Below are 24,287 nucleotides of genomic sequence, written 5' to 3'. Positions count from 1 at the left end.
TTTGACTGTATATTTGACTATGGATTGATGTAGGAAATTGTTTTACAATAGAAGACCAAGGAAGGAATTAATTTTATTGAAACTCATTTTATGTCATGTTTGCTCTGCTACTTTGCAAGCAGAAAGGGACCATGTGTGAGGAGACAGCCTGACTCTGGGAGTTGGTGCATTAGGTGCGATTCACCTGGTGACACTTTGCTGATTGGTTTGTGGATTAGTGTGGAGTTGTGGGTGCCAAGGCCATGACCCTGACAACAATGATCTGAATGGCTCCTGGAAAGCAGAGTGTGAGTGTGAAAAATACTGCCAGAAGTTTTCAGATTGCCAAAAGGATAGATTGGGTATCTATCACCATCTTTTCACCAGAGTATGAGAGGTTTTAAAGTACACAAGTTAGTCAGTCTGTGCCTCATGTGAAGAAGAGAACCTGAATGAAAAGATCATTGAACTGAAGGACATGTGAAACATAAAAGAACATTCTTTGAATCCCGAGGACTGGTGGATTAAACATTCCTCGGTTTCTGCAATATTTATTTTCTCCTACTCTTTTTGTTTTTCTGTGAGGGTGTTTGGCAATTTTAGAGGGGTTAAAGTTGAACCAGTCAGAATTTATTGTGTATCTGTGGCTAGAATCCATTTATTTGCCAAAAAAAGGTCATTCTCATTGAGTACAGAACTTAGTTTGTGTGTTCTGTTAACCAGGATTTCTCCAACAGGTAAGTTGGGGACTTTGCATATTTTGATAACATTTTTAACTTTTGTGGCAATTTCAGGAATAGCAGAACTTGATTTAGGGCCATAGAATCATAGATCATACAGCACGGAAACAGACCCTCCAATCCAATTTGTCCATGCTGACCACATCTCCTAAATTAATCTAGTCTCATTTGCCAGTATTTGGCCCATATCCCTCTAAACACTTCCTATTCATATACCTATCCAGATGCCTTTTAAATGTTGTAATTGTACCAGTCTCCATCACTTTCTCTGGCAGCTCATTCCATACACGCAATATCCTCTGCATGAAAAAGTTGCTCCTTATGTCCCTTTTAAATCTTTCCTCTCTCATCTTAAATAAATGTCTACTTTTAAACAATCTCTATTTTTAGACTCCCCTACCCTGGCAAAAAGACCTTAACTATTTACCCTCTATATGGGTCTCATGATTTTATAAACTTCTGTAAGGTCACCCCTCATCCTCCGATGCTCCAGGGAAAATAAGCCACTGCCCACAGCTCAAATTTTCTAACCCTGATACATCCTTACAAATCTTTTGTGAACCCTTTCAAGTTTCACAACATCTTTCCCATAGCAGAGAGATAAGAATTGCACACAGTCTTCCAAAAGTGGTCTAACCAAAGTCATGTGCAGCCATAGCATGATCTCAATTCCTATACTCAATGCATTCACTAATAAAGGCTAAGTGTACTAAATAAAAGTAAGCATACCCTATCTACCTGTGACTCCACATTCAAGCAACTATGAACCTGCACTCTAAGACCTTTTTGTTCATTCACACTCCCCAGAATCTTACCATTAACTGAAAAGTCTGCCCTGATTTGCCTTACCAAAATGCAGCACCACACATACATTTAATTTAAACTCCGTCTGTCATTGACCCATCTGATCAAGGTCCCATTGTACTCTGAAGTAACCTTCTTCGCTGTCCACTACACCACCAATTTTGGTATCATCTGCAAACTTACTAACCAAAGCTCTATATTCACATCCAAATAATTTATGTTAATGATAAAAATCAGTGGACCCAGGACCACTCCTTGAGGGACACCACTGGTCACAGGCCTCCAGTCCAAAAAGCAATCCTCCATCACTACTCTGTGTCTTCTACCTTTGAGCCAATTTTGTATCCCACTGACTATTTATCTCTGTATTTCCACGTGATTTAACCTTGTTAATCAGGCTACCATGCATTTCCAGTACCATACACCAGTGAGGCGTGACACTCATTCTTTTCATTCATGAGATTTGCCAGGTGCTGGGTAGGCCAATATTCATTGTCTCTGGAGACGCTGGTGGTGAGCTGCCTTCTTGAACTGCTGCAGCCCATGGGGTGTAGGTACATAGTGTCACATAGAAAATAAATGTCACATTTTATTGTGGTATCATATGAGAAATCAAACCTTGCTACTCCCCGAGTCATCCCAAAAGTTAAAAATGTTAACAAAGCACTGCCGTGCACCAGAATAAAAAAACATTAGATGAAATGTAGATCAAAAGGTGAGCTTCTTACTTCAGAATTCCAAGCCTCTGACCTGTTGTTGTAGACAGAGTATTAATATCAGTGGTCCAGTTCAGTTTCCAGTCAACGATTAACCGCCAAGATGTTGATAGTAGGAGACTCAGCAATGGTAATACCAGGGATCAACAGAGACAATGGTTGGATTCTTTCTTTTTGGACATAGATATTGCCTGGCACTTGTTTGATGGGACTTGCAAGAATACTGCTTTTCTGTTGCTGCTACTGGTATATACATCGGACTATCATTATTGGAAAGGGTATGATTAAAAAAAAAGAAACAATTCTTTTGCTTCATTGATCAAGTTAAATTAGAGGATATCTAAAAAGGACAGGAGCTTTACACCATGTAATACAATACTCATTACCTTTGTACAAAGGCTCAATTATATTTAGCCTGTCTCTTTAAGGGCACAAGGTCCAATGGATATAGATAGGTACATCTCAAATTTAATTACTGCCAGTTAGGTCCTGAAGCCAAAAGTAAGCTAATTATTTCTCTATCAATTGCAACTGCTTGCAAATCTTTGACTTCCTCCAAAGTCAGAGATGTCAGCAGAAGCTGACTAGCTCACATTCTCTTTCATTAATGCTCCTTTTGTAATGGTCCTCAGAGAGGAAGTGTGACACCTGTAGTCTGGAAATGTGACAGGTAAAGGCAAGCTAGATGGATATGAAGAAGAAATTCTGCCATAGCTGTGGCTCACTTTGTACAATCTTATCTCTGGGGTAGATAATCTAACGTAGATTTGTGAGATGCTACACTGGTGGGGTTTATTTGCAGTGACAGAGTCTATGTAATGTTTGGAGAACTGTGTTGCTTTGCCATCATGGCCCAATACAGTTTCAATTCAACCATGTTCATAATCATGATTGGAGTCAGACCTGGCACATAGAAGATGGTTGTGGAGGTCAGTCATCTCAGCTCCAGGACATCCTCGGGGTAGTGTTCTGGGCCATCTTCAACTGCATTATCAGTATGATTTTCACTGATGATTGTGCATTGTTCAGCATCATTTATTGCTCCTCAGATACTGAAGTAGTCCATGTGCAAATGCAACAAAACCTAGAAAGTATCCAGGCTTGGGCTGTCAAGTGGCAAGTGATCTTCACACTACACAAATGTCATGCAACGACCATGTCCAATAAAAGACAATCTACGCATCATCCTTAGACATTCAATAGCATCGCCATCACTGAATCCCCCACTATCAACATCTTGGGGATTACCATTGTCTAGAAACTCAACTACACTCACCATATAAATACAGTGGATATAAGAGCAGGTCAGACACTTTCCACTATTCTTCACCACATTGCGTGCTTTTTTTGTTCATTTTTATGCTAACCCAGATTTTCCTCATCTGCCATAATTATCTTATCCTCACTTTAGTATGTTGCTTCTTCCTTGAGATGAATTTCTGCTGTGCCTCCCAAATTATCACCAAAACATCCTGTCATTGCTGCTCCACTATCTTTCCTGCTAGGCTCCCTTTCCAATCATCGTTCCCTCCATGGCTTTCAGCAAAAACTGTTCCTTCCGTGACTCCCTGGTCAGGTCCACACCCCCCCTTCCTGGCACTCTCCCCTGTCAACACAGGAATTGCAAAACCTGTGCTCACACCTCCTCCCTCACCACCATCCAAGGCCCCAAAGGAGCCTTCCACATCCATCAAAGTTTTACCTGCACATCCACCAATGTCACTTATTGTATCCGTTTCTCCCGATGCAGTCTCCTCCACACTGGGGAGACTGGACGCTCCTAGCAGAGCGCTTCAGGGAACATCTCCGAGACATCTGCACCAATCAACCCCACCACCCCATGGCCCAACATTTCAACTCCCCCTCCCACTCTGCCGAGGACATGCAGGTCCTGGGCCTCCTCCACCACCACTCCCTCACCACCCGATGCCTGGAGGAGGAACACCTCATCTTCCGCCTCGGAACACTTCAACCCCAGGGCATCAATGTGGATTTCACCAGTTTCCTCATTTCCCCTCCCCCCACCTTACCTCAGTTCCAACTGTCCAGCTCAGCACTGTCCTCATGACCTGAAGTACCTGGCAATCCCCCTTCCCACCTATCCGCTCCACCCTCCCCTCTGACCTATCACCTCCATCTTCACCCCCATTCACCTATTGTAATCTATGCTACCTTCTCCCAAGCACCTCCCCCCCCCCCCCCCGCCCATCTCTCCATCCCCCCATTTATCTCTCAACCTTGGAGACTTCCTGCCTATTTTCTTGATGAAGGGCTTTTGCCCAAAATGTCGATAAATCCAGCATCTCCTTCTCAAACTGCAGAGTGAATTCTGCAATATTATGACCACTGCCCCATAGCGATTCCTTCACCTTAAGGTCCTAATCAAGTCTACCTCATTTCACATCACTAAATCTAGAACTGCCTGTTCCCTAGTAGGCTCTACCATAATTTACTCCAAAAAGCCATCTTGGAGACATTCTACAAATTCCTTTTCCTCGAGCAACCTGATTTTCCCAGTGCACGTGAATATTGAAGTCCTTCACAATTATTATAATAATGCCATTTTTACATGCTTTTCCACCCCTGATTTATTTCCCTCCCCACATCCTGACTACAGCTGGGAGTCCTGTACACAACTACCATTTTTTCATTTGCGATTCCTCAACTTTACCGAAACAGATTCTGTATCTTTCTATTGATTTCATTCACTTCATTGAAAGGACAAGGGCACCAAATGCATGGGAACTCCACCACCTGCAAGTTCCCTCCCAAGTCATGCACCATTCTGACCTGGAATTTTATCACTGATCCTCCATTGTTACTTCTTAAAAATCGTGGGTTTCACTTTCTAACAGCACTATGGATGCTTCTATAATACAAGGACTGCAGTTGTGTACGAAGGCAGCTCACCACCATCCACTGCAGAAGAATTAGGATGGGCAACAAACATGGACGGAGCCAATGAGGCCCACACTTCCATTATGTACCAAAAGAAACCATAAAACTTGGAATGAGGTCAGACTGTCCATAAGAACCTACCAAAGAGAATCACCTGAAAAGGATGGCAAATTTCCCCATTTTCTGATCCGTTCTGAAACTACCTAGGCAATTTAACTGTGTATGGAATAACCTATCAATTCAACAACTTCATACAATGGATATTTACCTGGAAGAGCAAGGGCACAGCTATAAATTATACATTCATAAACCACGGTCCTGAAATCAACTTGCCATGAGCATAGTTGAGTCTTTTGTTGATTGCTGGGAAGGAATCATATGATCAGCCAATTTACCCTCTTTTGACATTTCAGAAAATATTTTTGCACAAGGCAACAAGAATAGAAAAGGAGAAAAGATGCATATGAAGGACTTTGCTGAGTGGATTCCCTTTCTCTCTCTGTCCGTCCATTATCCAAGCTTGGTGCTGCCTGTTGTTTGATCAGTATCATGCTATGAAAAGTATTTTAAAAATCAATCGACCAGTTAGTATTCCCAGAAGAACAGATGTACCAATGTCTTTAAATCATTCTCCATGCCATAGGACCATAAGTTATAGAAGCAGATGTAGGTCATTCAGCCTCTCAAATCTGCTCCTCCATTCAATAGAATCATGGCTAATCTGATGACCTTCAAATTCACTTTCATGCTTATCCCCATTATTCTTTATTCCCTTAATAATTAGAAATATGTTTCCCTCAGCCTCAAATTTAAGTAACAACCCTCTACAACAAAGCATTCCACAGATGCACTGCAATCTAAGAGAAAAGAAGTCACTATCTTCACTGTCTTCGATGAGCAATCCCTTGCTCTGAGACTGTGCACTCTTATCCTAGATACTCCCACAAAGGGGAAACAAATTCTCTGCATCTACCTGGTTAAGCACCTTCAATAAGGACTCCTACCAATCTCCTAAACCTCATGAACCATCACAAGTCTCCTTCCAAAGCCACTACATCTTTTCACTGTATTTCTTGTGGCTTGTGAAATTTTACATAGTTCTCTTTGAATGGAGGTCAACATTTCATTTGCTATCCTAATTACCTGCTGAATTTGAATGTTAGCTTTTTGTGATTCATGCACAAAGACCTCCAAAAAGACCATTAAGCTCAGCCTGAAGCTATGCAAGTTACCAATCTACAAATTCCCTATGCCAGTGACTTCTATTTAACATCGAAAGCACTTCATCTACCTTTATAATTTAGTCCTGTGTGCATTTGTATATGCAGCCTTGAATACATGTGTGAGAGAGAGTTGAAGCACCTTTATTACTTTTACTGAGATGAGGTGTTTAGTGCAATAAATATCACTCTCTTTTCTTTGAAAAATGTACAAAAGTACGTGTCAATTTATTTGTTTCTTTTACGACAACAATGATTTGGTAAGCATAGTCATTTTAAATAAAAACACTTGCTATGGTCAAACAAGTGAGATAAGAGTGCAGCCATTGTATCTTTTTCTCACCTGCACTTATCACACACAATTCTGACTTTGATCAAAGCCACTGTTTCTTTATCACTGTTGGGTCAAAATCCTAAAACCTTCAACCTAACAAATCTGAAGAAGTACCTTCACCTCCTGGACTACAGCTGTTCAACAAGATGGCTTACCACTGTCCTCTGTGTGCATGAACTTTGTCAATCACTTGTAGTATGAATAGCTTTGAGTAGCAATTTAAGAAAAATGAGAAACAAAAACTGGGCAAAAGTTGATTGTAAAGAAACACTGAAATTAAGATTGATCAGAAATGCAAATGGAAAATGTAGCACCAGAAGTCTGAAGAAGAGTCATTATTGTTTTGAAATGTTAACTCTCTTCATCTTTCCATAGATGCTGCCAGACCTGCTGAGTTTATCCACAATTTTCTACTTTTAGTTCAGATAAAGAACAAAGAAAGAATAATACAGCACAGGATAGGCCATTCATCCCTCCAATCCAGTGCTAACACATTTTGTCCTTCCATACTAAAACTGTCATCACTCATAGGATTCATATTCTTCTTTTCCATTCCTATTCCTGTATTCATTCGGCTGCTTCTTGAACACAGCTGTTGTGTCTGCTTTCACCACTTCCTCCTACAGCCCATTCCAGGCCCTCACCACCTTTTGTGTGAAAAACTTGCCTTGCACAGTTCTTTTAAACTCTCCTCCACACCCTCCCCCCCAACCCCCGCCCACCTCATATATTGAACCTGTGTCCCCTAGTAATTGACCTCTCTATCCTGGGGAAAAAAAAACTCATACTTCCTACTCTATCCATGCCATTCACAACCTTATAAACTTCTATCAGGTCATCCCTCAATCTCCTGCATTCCAGTGAAAACAATACCAGTCCAGCCAACCTGCCTTCATAACTAAAATACCCCATACCAGGCAATATCCTGGTAAATCTTTTTTGTACCCTCTCCAAACCATCCACATCCTTCAGATAGGGTGGTGACCAGAACTGTGCACAATATCCCAAGTGTGGCCTAACTAAAGTTCTGAAAGCTGCAGCATAACTTGTCTATCTTTATATTCAATGCCCCTTCCAATGAAGGCAAGCATGCATAAACTTTTTTTTTAAACTACCTTATCTACTTGTGCTGCCACCTTCACTAATCTGTGGGCTTGCACATCCAGATCCCTTTGCTTATCAATGCTCCTAAGAGTTCTGCGATTCACTGTATAATTTCCACCTGTACTTGACCATCCAAAATGCATAATCTCACATTTATCTGGATTAAACTCCATTTGCCATTTTTGTGCTCATGCCTCCAACTGACCTATCTCCTCTATACCCTCTGACAATCCTCCTTATGATCTGCAACAATACCAATCTTTGTATTGCCTGCAATCTTGCTAATTAGATTTTCTAATTTCTAATCAACCATATTTTCTTCCAAATCATTTATGTGGACCCAAGCAGAGGTCCCAGCACTGATCACAGTGGAACACCAGTAGTCACAACCCTCCATTTTGAAAAACATCTTTCCACTGAGGATCCACTGTCTCTTAAGACCAAGTCAGTTCTGTATCCATCTTGCCAGCTCATCCCTAATACCATGTCACTTCATTTTCTGTACCAGTCTGCCCTGAGAGATCTTGTCAAAAGCTTTACTGAAGTCCATGGAGAAAATATCAACTGCTTTTCCCTCATCAATCATCTTCATTACCTCCTCAAAACACTCAATCAAGCTCGTGAGGCACCATCTCCCCCACACAAACCCAGACTGTCTTTCACTAATATGTCCATTTGCCTCTAAATGCTTATCCATCTTATTCTTGAGAATCTTTTCCAATAATTTCCCGACCACCGACATGAGACTCACAGGCCTGTAATTTCCAGGATTATCTCTGTTGCCTTTCTTAAACAATGGGACAACATTGGCTATGACTCCAGAATTTTGTCTTTTATCAAAGTAAAAGGAAACATGGTTTTGAGGCAGATTAGAAGTCACAGTAATTGCCAAAGCAAATTCACAAATCCACTCCAAAGAGATCACATCAGACTGGAAACATTAACTCTTGTTTGACTCTCCATTAATGTTGCCAGTGTTGCTGAGATTTTCACATACCCAGCTGGTGACATCCATTTGTCAAAATCAGGTTTCCTAGAAAAAGCTGGTCAACTTAAAATGCAGTTAAAGAATGGGCAATATATCTCAATAAGGCAGAATTAAGTTCTAATTCCATAGAGCTATGCAGTTAGAAACATATTTAATGAGCGATTTCCATATGGGCCAATAGTGGAAGCCCTGTTTTCCCTCTGGAATGGATAGACAAAAAAAATTCAATTACTTTGGAAACCTCTTGATTTTAGAAGGCAAGACTGTAGGTTGAAAATATGACCCATTTTATTCTTCACCTCTCCAAAAAAAACATTGAAATTCAAAAGGTTCATAACCGCAATTCATGTGGCAATAATAAACTCAACACAGGACATTGTTGCATTTTTGGCCTTTCTTCAGACAATTCAAAAGTAGCACACACTTGTAAAACATCTTCACTCTATTGAAGTTCTCATAAGTCCAAGGTCTCAGTAATTTTAAATTACAAAATGTAACTGCTGGCTAATTCTGAAGGCAGCACATAACTCAGAAATCCCTTTAACCACGGTTTATTGTTGTACTTCCGATTAAAAAAGAAGACTAACCTTTTAGTTTCAATGGTTTTTTTCCTCAACCTGTTGCTGCTTTCCGTATTGAGAAAGATGTTGTCAGTCCCAACTCAATTGTACTCCAACTACATGAACAAGTCAGCAGCTATAACATGAGGGATAAAGAAAACAATTTACCACACTTGTAAAGTATTGAATAAGTCCTCATGAACTTTTGACTGCTCTGTAATTTATTAACAGACCTCACATGGTCAATCATACACATCCGATGGTGCAATCAATCCCCAGGTTCATGCATTTTCATAGGTCACTAGATCTTTCAATTCAAAACACAAAGGAACATGGGATGTCACATGTCAATAAACTGGCATACTCCCAAAGAGTTTTAAATGGAAAGGGTTTATGAAGAAAGGACTCAAAATATTAGCTCTTCTTTCTCTCCACAGATGCTGTCAGACCTGCCAAATTACTCTAGCATAGAATACTTATTGAGCAAATAAAGGTTATTCGGTCCATCGAGTCTGCACTAACCCACCCTGTTGGCTTAGCCCCATCTTTACATAGTTAACCCACCTCACCTGCCCATCTTTGGACTGTTGAGGAAACCACAGTACCCAGAGGAAACCCACCCAGACACGATTCTGGAGAACTGGAGAACATGCAAACTCCATACAGACAGTCACCCAAGGCTGGAATTGAACCGAGGTCCCCAAATTTCTGCTTTTGTTTCAGATTTTCAGTATCAGCAGCTCTTTGTTTTATTAAGCAGAGGAGAGAGAGATTGTGTCCTGAAGCAACTGCAAAAATTGCCAGACAATTCAAGAGACTGGTCCAGAGTTTATGCTCAATGGTCAGCAAGACTTCTCATTCACGTAGCAACTGAAAGGATTTCCACAAATGGTGGTGAAATCATTATTAGGAATCGGAGATCAGAATTTGAAGAGATGTAAACCGCGCTGCCAACTTGTTTTATACTTTCTGTGTTAAGCTACAATTTATCCCATTCTGTTCTAACTGCCCCCTGGCTGGTGTGCGAGAAAGCCTAAGTGACCTTTTTTCCAATGAAGCTTAATTACTGATGCAATAATTATGCTCCTGACAAATGCTGATGGGAGATGGACAGATGATTGAAATAATCTTCATAATATATTTGGGAAAAAAAATAAAAGAATACAAAATAGACTGTAAAGCGAAGAGTGTTTTCAGCATTTCCCATTTTCATTTTAATTTTCTCTAGTCTCTGATTTCTCTTATCTACCTGTGGATAAGTACTCGGTTTTCATTCAGCGACTCCTGTTGCTCATTCTGATGAAATTCAAAAAGTTGTCAGCAGGAGGTTTCAGATGTGAAACTTTCAAAACTTTATGTTCTACTTTTTTTTCCCGTGTGGTAAATCACTTCAATCATCTTTTGCTATTTCTGTTTTATCCATTAAGCAGCAGGTCATTCTTTCTCTTTTGTTCTTATTCTATTAAAATGATTGGTCATTTCTCAATCCTTTCAGTGCTGATGAATAGCTGTTTTTTGCAAGCATTCATTTGCTGTTCTCTCCACAGGCTAGAACAAATAAAATGAGCAGAATTGTTCCACAGAATTAAAGACTGTTGCCTGCAAGACAGGCATCACAATCTTCCCAGAGGCTGCCATCGAAATGGTCACCTTTGCATTTAATGTCCTTTTAATGACAGTGGGTGAGCTCCCAATACTGCTGGCTCAGTCAGAGGGCAGCAATTCCACAGCCCTTGTGACACCACTAGGAGAATTGTGTGCCACTCAGGCAAGTCAGAGATCACGAGGGCACCTCAACACGGAGGTGCCCTTGAAAGCATAGAATTAAATGAAAAATTCAGAAGGGTTCAACTGAATGCTGCATTGCAACTAAGGCTCCTCTGACAGCACTATCCATACCCACAACCTCTGCCAGCTAAGACAGGGGCAGCAGATAAATGGAAACACCTCCAGCTGTAGTTTGCTTTCATACTGCACAGCATCCTGACATGAAATAATATCCTTGTTCTTGCATTGTTGTTGTGTCAACTTCTTGAAAATTATTCCTTACTGCATTCTGGGTGTCCACACACTGCAAGTATTGCTGCGGTTTAAGAAAGTAACTCACCATCATCACCTCATGATCAAAAGGATTGAGCAATAAATGCCCATATTCAATGAAAAAAGAAAAAGAAAAACCCTTTTGGAAACTCCTCTCTTGTGATTCATTTCACCTATGGGTGAAGTATTTTTTACCCACAACCACATCGTTGAAGCATGGAAACATAGAAAATAGGAGAAGGAGTATGACATTAAATATGACATTGCTGCCTCACACTGCCAGAGACTGGTGCCCAGTTCCACCCTCAGGTGATTGGCTGTGTAGAGTTTGAACATTCTCCCCGTGTCTGCGTGGGCTTCCTCCAGATGCTCCAGTTTCTTCCCACAATCCAAAGATGTGTCAGGATAGGTGGACTGGCCAATGGAAACGCAGGGTTATGAGGATAGGGGAAGTTGGCGGGGGGGGGGGGGAGGGGGAAGTGGGTCAGGGTGGGATGCCTTTGAAATTCAGTGTGGACTTGATGGGCCGAATGGCCTGTTTCCATGCTGTAAGGACTGTATGATTCTCTATGATTTTTTTTCAACTATTCACAAAGAATGTATATAATGGTAATTGATTTTAAGTAATTAAAGATTACTTACATGACGATTTAAACTGGCAAATGTTTCTGTCATCCTTTAATCTCAATGTACTCATCTGTCAGAATCAGTTATAATGGTAAGTGACAGGAACATTGCTTGGAAAAATCTGAACCTGCTCAAGAGTTCATCACACAATCACAGAAATTTTACAACAAAATGATCTTATAAATCATGACTTCGTGCCATTTTCCCACTTTTTTCCTACACTCTCATAAGTTGTTTCTATTTAAATAATTAACTGATCCCTCTCAAGTGCTTTAATTGAACCTGCGAGCATAAGAGGTATAGTTAGTAAATTTGCAGATTACACCAAAATTGGAGGTGTAGTGGGCAGCAAAGAAGGTTACCTCAGATTACAACAGGATCTTGACCAGATGGGCCAATAGGCTGAGAAGTGGCAGATGGAGTTTAATTCAGATAAATGCGAGGTGCTGCATTTTGGAAAAGCAAATCTTAGCAGGACTTATACACTTAATGGTAAGGTCTGAGGGAGTGTTGCTGAACAAAGAGAAAATGGAGTGCAGGTTCATAGCTCCTTGAAAGTGGAGTCACAGGTAGATAGGAGAGTGAAGATGACGCTTGGTATGCTTTCCATTATTGGTCAGAATATTGAGTACAAAGAGTTGGGAGGTCATGTTGAGGCTGTACAAGACATTGGTTAGGCCACTGTTGGAATATTGCGTGCAATTTTGGTCTCCTTTCTATCGGAAAGAAGTTGTGAAACTTGAAAGGGTTCAGAAAAGATTTACAAGGATGGTGCCTGGTTGGAGGATTTGAGCTATAGGGAGAGGCTGAACAGGCTGGGGCTGTTTTCCCTGGAATGTCGGAGGCTGAGGGATGACCTTATAGAGGTTTACAAAATTATGAGGGGCATGGATAGGGTAAATAGGCAAAGTCTTTTCCCTGGGGTCAGGGAGTCCAGAACTAGAGGGCATAGGTTTAGGGTGAGAGGGGAAAGATATAAAAGAGACCTAAGGGGCAACTTTTTCACACAGAGGGTGGTACGTCTATGGAATGAGCTGCCAGAGGAAGTGTTGGAGGCTGGTACAATTGCGACATTTAAGAGGCATTTGGATGGGTATATGAATAGGAAGGGTTTGGAGGGATATGGGCCAGGTACTGGCAGGTGGGACTAGATTGTGTTGGGATATCTAGTCGGCATGGACGGGTTGGACCAAAGGTTCTATTTCCATGCTGTACATCTCTTTGACTCTATGACAGTTCCGGACAGAGCATTCTAATCCAGGAACACTGGCTGTATTAAAAGTGTTTTTTTCTGACTTTTTACTTCTTTTGCAAATTACTTTGAATTTGTGTCCTCTTGATCTTGACTCTTTTATAGTGAAGGACAGTTGAATACTGTGAATAGAACTTCGATAATTTTGAAAATTTCAATTGAATCACCTCTCAGCCTTTCCTCCACAAGGATCAATTGTTTTTTAGATTAGATTAGATTACTTACAGTGTGGAAAGGCCATCCTATTCAATCTATCTGCATGCCAGAAGATTCTCTTTGCTGAAACCATTCTTATAAACTTCTTCTGCACTCTCTTCAATGCAGTCACATGCTTCCATGTGGCATCCAGAATTGCCCACAACACTCCCGTTGTTGTCTAAACAATGTCTTATATATAACCCCCTATACTCTATGTGGTTGTTAATTATTCCTGTGTACTTTATTAACCACTAGAACTGCTGTGCTCTTCCAGCACCACTAATCCAGTATTTGCTTTCCAGCATCTGCAGTCATTGTTTTTACCTAGTTGATTTTAACCCTACTGCGAATCCTCTTGTAAGGATGCCTGCCTTGAAGAAGTTTTCCTCCTCTCTCTACAAGAATCTCAGGGAGTCCCTCTTCCACTGCAACTCCCAGGTCATTTCCTCTGCCCTGAAGCTCTTCAAACATGTCATGAAACAAACTCGTTACCACAGCCACATTCGCTTCCTCAGTGCCTGCCTCCGTAACCAACTCATCCCACACAGACTCTGGACCACCTTTAAATCAGCAGAGTTTAGACCCGAACAGGACAAACAGTACAGACTACAGATTCAAAAACACCAGCAACAGTTCTCCTTCAAGATCCTCCGCTCCACGCTTGCAGCAATGCGCCGGCACCTAGCCTCTCTCCAGTCAGCCCTGCATCAGCTGAGGGCCACACTCTCTCAGAATTGCAAAGGACCCACTCTGTACAACATCCTCAGGAGAACTCATACTCTCAACAAACAGTATTTCAATTCCATCTCAAACATCAAAAACTCTAAGTACAACAAGCTTTTATCCACCCACCTCCATAACCAGCATTCCTCAAACATTCCAAAAGATTCCCCCGGCCTCGGAATCTATTCCACCATTAGCCATGCGGCTGATGCAGCTACGACACCAATGCTGATTGATGATGTCACTTCCGCCCCCATCATGGCCACTCGCACAACCACTTCAACCCCTCACAATTCCTCATGCATCACACCTGACATCACTTCTGCCCTTCACATCATCGCTGATGCCACATGCTCAGTGACTTCCGCCACCCCTACTGCCGTGGTCACCACCACTTCCGCCCCCACCAGCGCCACTCACCTGCATTCTGCTGACATGCCCCCCACAGACCCCACTGTCACTATCCCCACACCCCAGAACCCCAAGGGGAACACTACCCCTGCTCATGACTCCACCCCCATTCCCCCCACCATCACACCCACTCCAGTTACAGATTCCGCCCCCACTCCCAGCTCTACACCCACACCAGATCCCAGCTCCCAGCCCTGCCGAGTTTTCACCATCCCCCCCAGACCTCCCCCTCACTGAGGACGAACGATCAGTCCTCAGCAAAGGACTCACCTTCATCCCCCCCGTCCACGCATCAATGAATTTAATACACGCCGTGACGTCGAACAATTCTTCCGTCGCCTCCGCCTCCGAGCTTACTTTCACAATCAGGACTCGCGCCCACCTTCCAAGGACCCCTTCGCCCACCTCCAACACACTGCATCCACCTGGACACCCTGCGCTGGCCTATTACCTGCCCTCGACATCTTCATTTCCAACTGCCGCCGGGACATTAACCGCCTCAACCTGTCTACCTCCATCCCCTACTCCAATCTCTCACCCTCACAACGCGTAGCCCTCCAATCCCTCTGCTCCAATCCCAACCTCACCATCAAGCCAGCGGATAAAGGGGGTGCAGTGGTAGTCTGGCGCACTGACCTCTACACCTCTGAAGCCAAACGTCAACTCGAGGACATCTCTTCTTACTGCCCCCTCGACCATGGCCCCACCCCTCATCACCAAACCATCATCTCCCAGACCATACAGAACCTCATCACCTCAGGAGATCTCCCACCCACAGCTTCCAACCTCATAGTCCGGGAACCCCGCACTGCCTAGTTCTACTTCCTTCCCAAGATCCACAAGCCTGACCACCCTGGCCGACCCATTGTCTCAGCATGCGCCTGCCCCACTGAACTCATGTCTACCTACCTTGACACTGTCCTATCCCCCCAGTCCAGGAACTCCCCACATACGTTCGAGACACCACCCACGCCCTCCACCACCTCCAAGACTTCCGTTTCCCTGGCCCCCAACGCCTCATCTTCACCATGGATATCCAATTCCTCTACACCTCCATCCGCCATGACCAGGACCTCCAAGCCCTCCGTTTTTTCCTCTCCAGACGTCCCCAACAGTACCCTTCCACTGACACTCTCATTCGTTTGGCCGAACTGGTCCTCACCCTTAATAGTTTCTCCTTTGAATCCTCCCACTTCCTCCAGACCAAAGGGGTAGCCATGGGCACACGTATGGGCCCCAGCTATGCCTGTCTCTTTGTTGGCTACGTAGAGCAGTTGATCTTCCGTAATTACACCGGCACCATTCCCCACCTCTTCCTCCGCTACATTGATGACTGCATTGGTGCCACCTTGTGCTCCCGCGAGGCGGTTGAGCAATTCATCAACTTCACCAACACATTCCACCCTGACCTTAAATTTACCTGGACCATCTCTGACACCTCCCTCCCCTTCCTTGACTTCTCCATCTCCATTAATGACGACCGACTTGACACTGACATTTTTTACAAACCCACTGACTCCCACAGCTACCTGGATTACACCTCTTCCCACCTTACCTCTGGCAAAAATGCCATCCCATATTCCCAATTTCTCCGCCTACGCCGTATCTGCTCCCAGGAGGACCAGTTCCACCACAGAACACACCAGATGGCCTCCTTCTTTAGAGACCGCAATTTCCCTTCCCACGTGGTTAAAGATGCCATCCAACGCATCTCATCTACATCCCGCACCTCCGCCCTCAGACCCCACCCCTCCAACCGTAACAAGGACAGAACGCCCCTGGTGCTCACCTTCCACCCTACCAACCTTCGCATAAACCAAATCATCCACAGACATTTCCGCCACCTCCAAACAGACCCCACTTCCAGGGATATATTTCCCTCCCCACGCCTTTCCGCCTTCCGCAAAGACTGTTCCCTCCGCAACTACCTGGTCAGGTCCACACCCCCAAACAACCCACCCTCCAATCCTGACACTTTCCCCTGCCACCACAGGAACTGTAAAACCTGCACCCACACCTCCTCCCTCACCTCTATCCAAGGCCCTAAAGGAGCCTTCCACATCCATCAAAGTTTTACCTGCACATCCACTAATATCATTTATTGTATCCGTTGCTCCCGATGCGGTCTCTTCTACATTGGGGAGACTGGGCGCCTCCTAGCAGAGCGCTTTAGGGAACATCTCCAGGACACCCGCACCAATCAACCACACCACCCCGTGGCCCAACATTTCAACTCTCCCTCCCACTCTGCCGAGGACATGGAGGTCCTGGGCCTCCTTCACTGCCGCCCCCTCACCACCAGACCCCTGGAGGAAGAACGCCTCATCTTCCGCCTCGGAACACTTCAACCCCAGGGCATCAATGTGAACTTCAACAGTTTCCTCATTTCCCCTTCCCCCACCTCACCCTAGTTCTAAACTTCCAGCTCAGTAACTGTCCCCATGACTTGTCTGGACTTGTCCTACCTGCCTATCTCCTTTTCCACCTATCCACTCCACCCTCTCCTCCCTGACCTATCACCTTCATCCCCTCCCCCACTCACCCATTGTACTCTATGCTACTTTCTCCCCACCCCCACCCTCCTCTAGCTTATCTCTCCACTCTTCAGGCTCACTGCCTTTATTCCTGATGAAGGGCTTTTGCCTGAATTCATGTTTCAACTAAACGTTAAAATATCATGAATTTAATGAACAAACATTAATGAAATAACTACACATAGAGACAATACAAATTCACATTTTACTGTCGATTTTCCTATTTCTCAGACATTCAAAGCTACTTGGATGCTGCCTGAACTGCTGTGCTCTTCCAGCACCACTAATCCAGAATCCACTAGTTTCATCTGCCCTGTCACATTTAATAACTTATATCAGCCTCTCTCTTTTGACACTTCTGTTAGAGCGGGACTTGTTATTTTCTACAGTGGCCCCATGTTCTTTCTTTCCAAAATGTATCACCTCACACTTCTCCACATTGAAGCTCATCTGTCACCTCTCTGGCCATGACAACTTTGGGACATTGTTTTCGAACAGCTTTTTAAAGTATTATCCAAAGTTATGGATTTTATTTAATAGCATCCACCATCTAATCTTGTTGGCAAAGGTTGAAGTGGCTGAATAGTAAAACTACTCATATTCATGTGTAAATTCATGTTTCAACTACACATTAAAATATCATGAATTTAATGAACAAACATTAATGAAATAACTACACATAGAGACAATACAAATTCACATTTTACTGTCGATTTTCCTATTTCTCAGACATTTCAAAAGCATCCAAAAGTCAATAACAATTTTAAAGCTACATACAGGTAATCCTCCTATAATGCAGTAGTTGCATTCCTGTGTGATGTTGTTTTATACAAACTCATGCAACAGAAATAATGGGGCCTTATGGGAAAAACAGAGTTGGGAGTGAACCACCAAAAATATCAGTAAAAATCAAAACAAAAATAGTAGTGAGCCTAACACGAACAATAGCACAGTCTATGACTTAGACTCTAAGTGACATTTAGAATCATATATTTCAATGAAATAACACAGTAAATGTAACACTTTAAGGGGTTTCTGAGTCTGCTGAGTTACAGTACAGAACTGTATTCAGACTGGGGTCGAGGGTCAATTTCAGCATCATCATTATTTTCAAAAGAAAGGACCTAAAATTACTGACGACAGCACTGTTCACAAAACTCTTCACCAGAAAGTGCACAAGCCGACTAACCACATGATATCGACACAGAGTCCAGTCCTCCACGCACTGCGACACCTGGTGCCAGGGATGGAATTGTACAATAACCAATAATAGGTCGCTTTGGAAAGAAAATTCCGCAAATCACAAATCGCATTACAGCCAAATCATGTTTGTGAATTGTGGATAATAGTACAACTTCGAGGAGAAAGTGAGGACTGCAAATGCTGGAGATCAGAGCTGAAAATGTGTTGCCCCTTCCTGAAGAAGGGCTTATGGCCAAAACGTCAATTCTCCTGTTCCTTGGATGCTGCCTGACCTGCTGCGCTTTTCCAGCAACACATTTTCAGCTCATAATAGGACAACTACCTGTATTATATTGAATACTGCTTCATCGCAAAGAATAAGAATGGTCATTGCTACTCTGTGCATGGCAAGTAATCTTAAATTGCTGAACTTGAGGAAATTGCAGACAAATGAGAAGAGAATTTGAAGAAAAAGGCAGAAGAAGGAAACAGGATAATGGTAAAATTAAATTGTATTGTCACAAAAAACAAACAGAAATAAAAATAAATTGCATGAAATAGTGAGGAAATGGACCTGTCAGTTTTAGCAACTGTCCTCAATATGAACAGTAGCCCTAATGCCACACTCCTTTATTGACCTTCAAGTGTATCTATCATATTCAGCTTGAAAAATGCATGTCACCATTTTAACCTTCTCCACTTGATATTTTTAATTGCTTTTATTCTCTATTCTCTTTCTCCCAAGTTTAAAGAGTTCTTCTCTGTCCCATTTATATGCACTGCCAGTTCACTAGTTCTTTTTTTCTGTGCAGATATTGTTTCTCTTGCAGTTTGGTCCTACCTTCTGCTGAACTGCTTTAAGTGCTCCATAGTTCGGAAGCCCCTTGCTTAATCCTAACTCCACAGCTATGCATTGCATTTCCTACAACTCCTATCCTTTTCTATTCTCGTATATTGTTGAGTATGTGTCCTGGAGATTAGCCAGAGCCAGCTAATCACCTCAAGAAAAGTGCCATGAAAGCCCTGAACATAAATTATTGTCCCTGTAAGTTATCAGCTGATTATAGAGGAGAATAGCAACACCTACCATAGGCCGACATGAATCACAATGGCAAACACTGACACCAGTGTCTTGGCAACAAGTTCCAATGTTATCCTTATAACCACAATGACAGCTTGTCGCTTCATGTGGCACTCATGACAAAACATGTCTCTCAAGGTTTGGCCTCTTCTCAGTCAGGAAAAGGCATGTCATATGAAAACTCCATACAGAATGCTTGCCGTGTGTCCATCTTATTTTGCAGACGTCCTATTCTAAAACCTGCATCCAAGTCTCCAGAATTCCTTCAATGAAATATAGTCGTAGTTGGCATTTGGGGCAGGCTGGCTGTCAACATACTGACATCCCCTTTATAATGGGGTAAAAACAATAACTGCAGATACTGGAAAGCAAATACTGGATTAGTGGTGCTGGAAGAGCACAGCAGTTCAGGCAGCTCGTTGGATGCTGCCTGAACTGCTGTGCTCTTCCAGCACCACTAATCCAGTATCCCCTTTATAATGCTTTCCAAAATATCACTTGCCCAAGTAAGGAAAATATGGCAGTGTATCTGAGACTCTGACTCTGATCTTTAAAAATTATTATTCTCTCTTCTATCATTGTCTTGTTATCACTGAATTGCTCTCAAATCTCCTCTCTCCGAGCTTCTGTACTAATGACCCCACATAAATTCCTCTTTCTTACCCCAGGAAACTACTTACTCAAATGAGTTCAGGACGGAAACATATTCCAGGTTTCCAGGATTGTGCAGCTCCACCACATTCTGCACAACATTAACTCTCAGAGGGATGACAGCCCTCTGAAATCATTACTCCATGAACTTTGCTCCCTTACTGCCATGTCATATTATCTCCAAATCTACTATCTCAAGTATTCCACTTGCAAACCAGTTCCCTCAAGTATGTTTGTATGAATTAACATTCTTTGGTGATGTTTAAAAAAAAAACTCACTTCTCCGTGTATCATTTTAGATCTCACATTCTTCAAGAACTGCACATTACTATCCTTTTCTGTGCTACTATTCTTGTCTGAAAGTTAAATTGTTATTCTATCTATTGAAGTTTGAAGTAAACTGTAATGCTAGTCCTTCCCCTTTGTTGTGAATTGTTACTCTAGGAAAATGCTTCTATTTTAGGAGAGAAGAAAATAGGAAAAAATACATTGTTTTAATATGCTTTCATGTTTCTTGTACTTGCAACTCACAATTTTCAGGAATGGACATACTGCCCCCAGTTTGGACCCTCACTATTAGCATCGTTTTCTTCTCCATTTGTCAATAGCAGGAAAAACATAATTTTCCAGCCCGCTTCAATTCTGGAGACAAGCCTTTGGATTCAAAACACTAACTCTGTTCTTCTCTCCACAGATACTGGCAGACTGATAAAATGATGGCCTGAGCGTAGTGTGGATCTTGTTGCTGGTATTGAGATTCAGGCTTATTTCTCAAATCATTTCTATATTTCTTACAGTTGTTAAATTTCAGACATAAGATTATTACATTGATTCATTGTTAGTCCTTTTATACTTAAAATTGCAAAAATTCCAAAAAATATTAAAAAGCACTTTTTTTTTCAAATGGAGTTTTATTAATGGTCTTTCTGGAGAGGCCAACAAGTGCATGGCTCAGTTGTTTTTTCTATAAAATGATACATGGAGAAGTGAGGTTTTTTTAAACATCACCAAAGAAACCTTTTTCAAATCACAGAGAAAAGTTTTGTTTAATGGAGGTGTGTTGATGGAGCTTTTACACTGTCCTGTATGTGAACACTTCTGGAGTGATTTTTTTAACCAGAAGATAGAAATCTATCTGCCTGTCTGTTTGAGCAGATGTATTTTTTAAATTCAATTGTTCAGCTAAATGGTTGATTTTATTTAAGACTTATAGGTTTGATTTTTTAAATTTCTTATTTTTTGCATGATGGCTGCTGGGTTCACTTTTGTTTGTCATTTATAGAAATAATTTAGATGAAAATATAGAAGGAGAAATTGCGGTCTTTGAAGAAGGAGGCCATTTGGGTTGTTTGGTAGTGGAGTTGGTCCTCCTGGGAGCAGATGCAGCGGATGCGAAGGAATTGGGAATATAGGATGGCATTTTTATAGGGGGCAGGGTGGGAGAAGGTGTAATCTAGGTAGCTGTGGGAGTCGGTCGACCGAGATAGAAATAGAGAGGTCTACGAAGGGGAGGGAGGATTCTGAGACGGTCCAGGTAATTTTGAGGTTGGGGTAGAAGGTCTTAGTAAAGTGGATGAACTGTTCAACCTCCTTGTGGGAGCACGAGGTAATGCCAATACAATCATCGATGTAGCGGAGGAAAAGGTGGGGGGGTGGTGCCAGTGTAGATGCAGACGATGGACTGTTCCACATATCTGACGAAGAGGCAGGCATAGCTGGGGCCCACACGGGTGCCCATGACTACTCCTTTGGTTCGGAGGAAATGGGAGGATTGGAAGGAGAAGTTGTTAAGAGTGAGGATCAGTTCAGTCAGTCAAAGGAGAGTGTCAGTGGAAGGATACTAGTTGGGTTGTTGGGAGAGGAAGCAGCAGAGGGCTTGGAGGCCTTTGTGATGGGGAATGGAGGTGTATAGGAACTGGATGTCCATGGTGAAGATAAGGTGTTGGGGGCTGCGGAAGCGAAAATCATGGAGGAGGTGGAGGGCGTGGGTGGTATCCTGAACGTAGGTGCGGAGTTCTTGTACTAAGGGGGACAGGACAGTGTTGAGGTATGCAGAGATGAGTTCAGTGGGGCAGGAGCAGGCTGAGACAATGGGTCGGCCGGGGCAGTTGGGTTTGTGGATTTTGGGCAGGAGGTAGAATCGGATGGTGCGGGGTTGTGGAGTATAACGGTGGAGGCGGTGGATGGGCGATCTCCTGAGGTGATGAGGTTATGGATGGTCTGGGAGATGGTGGTTTGGTGGTGGGATGTGGGGTCATGGTCAAGGGGGCAGGAGGAGGAAGTGTCCGCGAGTTGGCGTCTAGCTTCAGCGGTGTAAAGATCGGTGTGCCAAACTACCACCGCGCCTCCCTTGTCTGCCGGTTTGATGGTGAGGTTGGAATTGGAACGGAGGAAGTGGAGGGCTGCTCGTTGTGAGCGTGAGAGGTGAGAGTGGGTGAGAGGGGTGGACAGGCTGAGGTGGTCAATGTCGTGGAGGCAGTTGGCTATGAAGAGATCGAGGGTGGGTAAGAAGCCAGCATGGGGTGTTCAGGTGGATGGGGTGTGTTGGAGGTGGGAGAAGGGGTCATCAGAGGGTGGGCGAGAGTCCTGGTTGAAGAAGTAGGTGTGGAAGCGAAGGCGGCGGAAGAAATGCTCGATGTTCAACCAACCCAACCGCCCCATGGCTGAACACTTTAACTTCCCCTCCCGCTCCGCCAAGGACATGCAGGTCCTTGGCCTCCTCCATCGCCAGAACCTGACCACACGACGCCTGGAGGAAGAGCGCCTCATCTTCCGGCTAGGAACCCTCCAACCACAAGGGATGAATGTAGATTTCTCCAGCTTCCTCATTTCCCCTCCCCCCACCTTATCTCAGTCCCAACCCCCGGATTCAGCACCACCCTCTTGACCTGCAATCTTCTTCCCGACCTCTCCGCCCTCACCCCCTCTCCGGCCTATCACCCTCACCCTCACCTCCTTCCACCTGTCATATTCCCAGCGCCCCTCCTCCAAATTCTCTCCCCCTTACTTTTTATCTCAGCCCACTTGGCACACCAGCCTTATTCCTGAAGAAGGGCTTATGCCCGAAACATTGATTCTCCCGCTCCTCGGATGCTGCCTGGCCTGCTGTGTTTTTCCAGCACCACATTTTTCATTCCAACCGGAGCTCGATCAACAAACAAATCGATTTAGATCCCATCTCCCACCCCCTGAGAAAAAAAACAGGAAATGACATCACCAACCCAAGGAAACCTAAATACATAAATAGAAAACGGGCCATGCCACCAGTGCTTCATCCGGAGGCTCACTGATGATGTTACCTAGTAGTGTGATGAAATGTCTGAAAATGAACCTTCCAGCTTAGTGAGCAAACCTACATCCAGAACCTCAACCTGAGCTACAAATCTTCTCAAAATTCGCTGATGAATAAGAAATGTTTGAAGGGATATGGGCCAACCAGAGAAGGTGAGATTTGTTTAGTTTGGAATTATGATCAGCACAGAATGTTTAGGTGAAAGGGTCTGTTTCCGTGCTGTTTGAACTATGACTCTATGATTTGCTGACTCTCTCCAGCAAGCATAACAAAAAAAAGGAAGAAGAAAAGCATGCATCTATGCATCTATGCATTTAACGCTATGGAAGAAACAGTGCTCATCTCCATGAGAAGAGGCATCACTGAAACTGTGGGGCCAAATCATCAATGTTCAGTGTCGTCCAATAAGTAATCCTTCATTTCTTCTGCACCCAATAGCCTCTTCTGACACAGCCTTAGATGTTAAAAGCATACCCTTCTTCTTTCAACACAGCATAATCCTGGTCTTATTTTTGTTTCATTTCAGGTACACAGGAATTAGAGATATCCCAGTCAGTGGAAGACAAAAAGAAGACAGCAACAATGAAAGAACACTCGCAGCCACTATCTCAGAAACTGACAGTGCACATACTTTCGGATAGAGGTGTCATCTGCACATGGGAAGACACTGTTTGCAACTGCATAGGAAATGTGGTGAAGTTAAAGGACAGCACATCCATATGGTTCCTGATGAAGGGCTTTTGCCTGCAAGGTCGATTTTCCTGCTCCTCGGATGCTGCCTGACCTGCTGTCCTTTTCCAGGACCACTCCAATCTAAACTCTGGTTTCTAGCATCTGCAGTCCTCACTTTTGCCTAACACGTCCATATACGTTAACTTACTAGATTATTTACGGATATTGCAGATACTTAGGTAAGAATGTTAATAAGGAAATTGATAAGGACACTGACTGAC

At 43.2% G+C, this 24,287-nt stretch overlaps 1 protein-coding gene across 1 annotated transcript in view; it reads right to left on the bottom strand.

Moving 5' to 3' along the window:
- The window catches only part of kynu (kynureninase), a 213,464-nt gene extending 203,973 nt beyond the window's left edge, over nt 1-9,491 (bottom strand). Inside the window, exon 1 of the mRNA XM_072579727.1 lies at nt 9,371-9,491. The gene's annotated coding sequence lies outside the window, so the exon portion shown is untranslated. The remainder of the gene's footprint in view (nt 1-9,370) is intronic.
- Between the last annotated feature and the right edge of the window lie 14,796 nt (nt 9,492-24,287).

Source organism: Chiloscyllium punctatum, chromosome 10, assembly GCF_047496795.1.
Source record: "Chiloscyllium punctatum isolate Juve2018m chromosome 10, sChiPun1.3, whole genome shotgun sequence".
NCBI lineage: Eukaryota > Metazoa > Chordata > Chondrichthyes > Orectolobiformes > Hemiscylliidae > Chiloscyllium > Chiloscyllium punctatum.
This window is presented reverse-complemented; position numbering and strand designations above follow the sequence as displayed.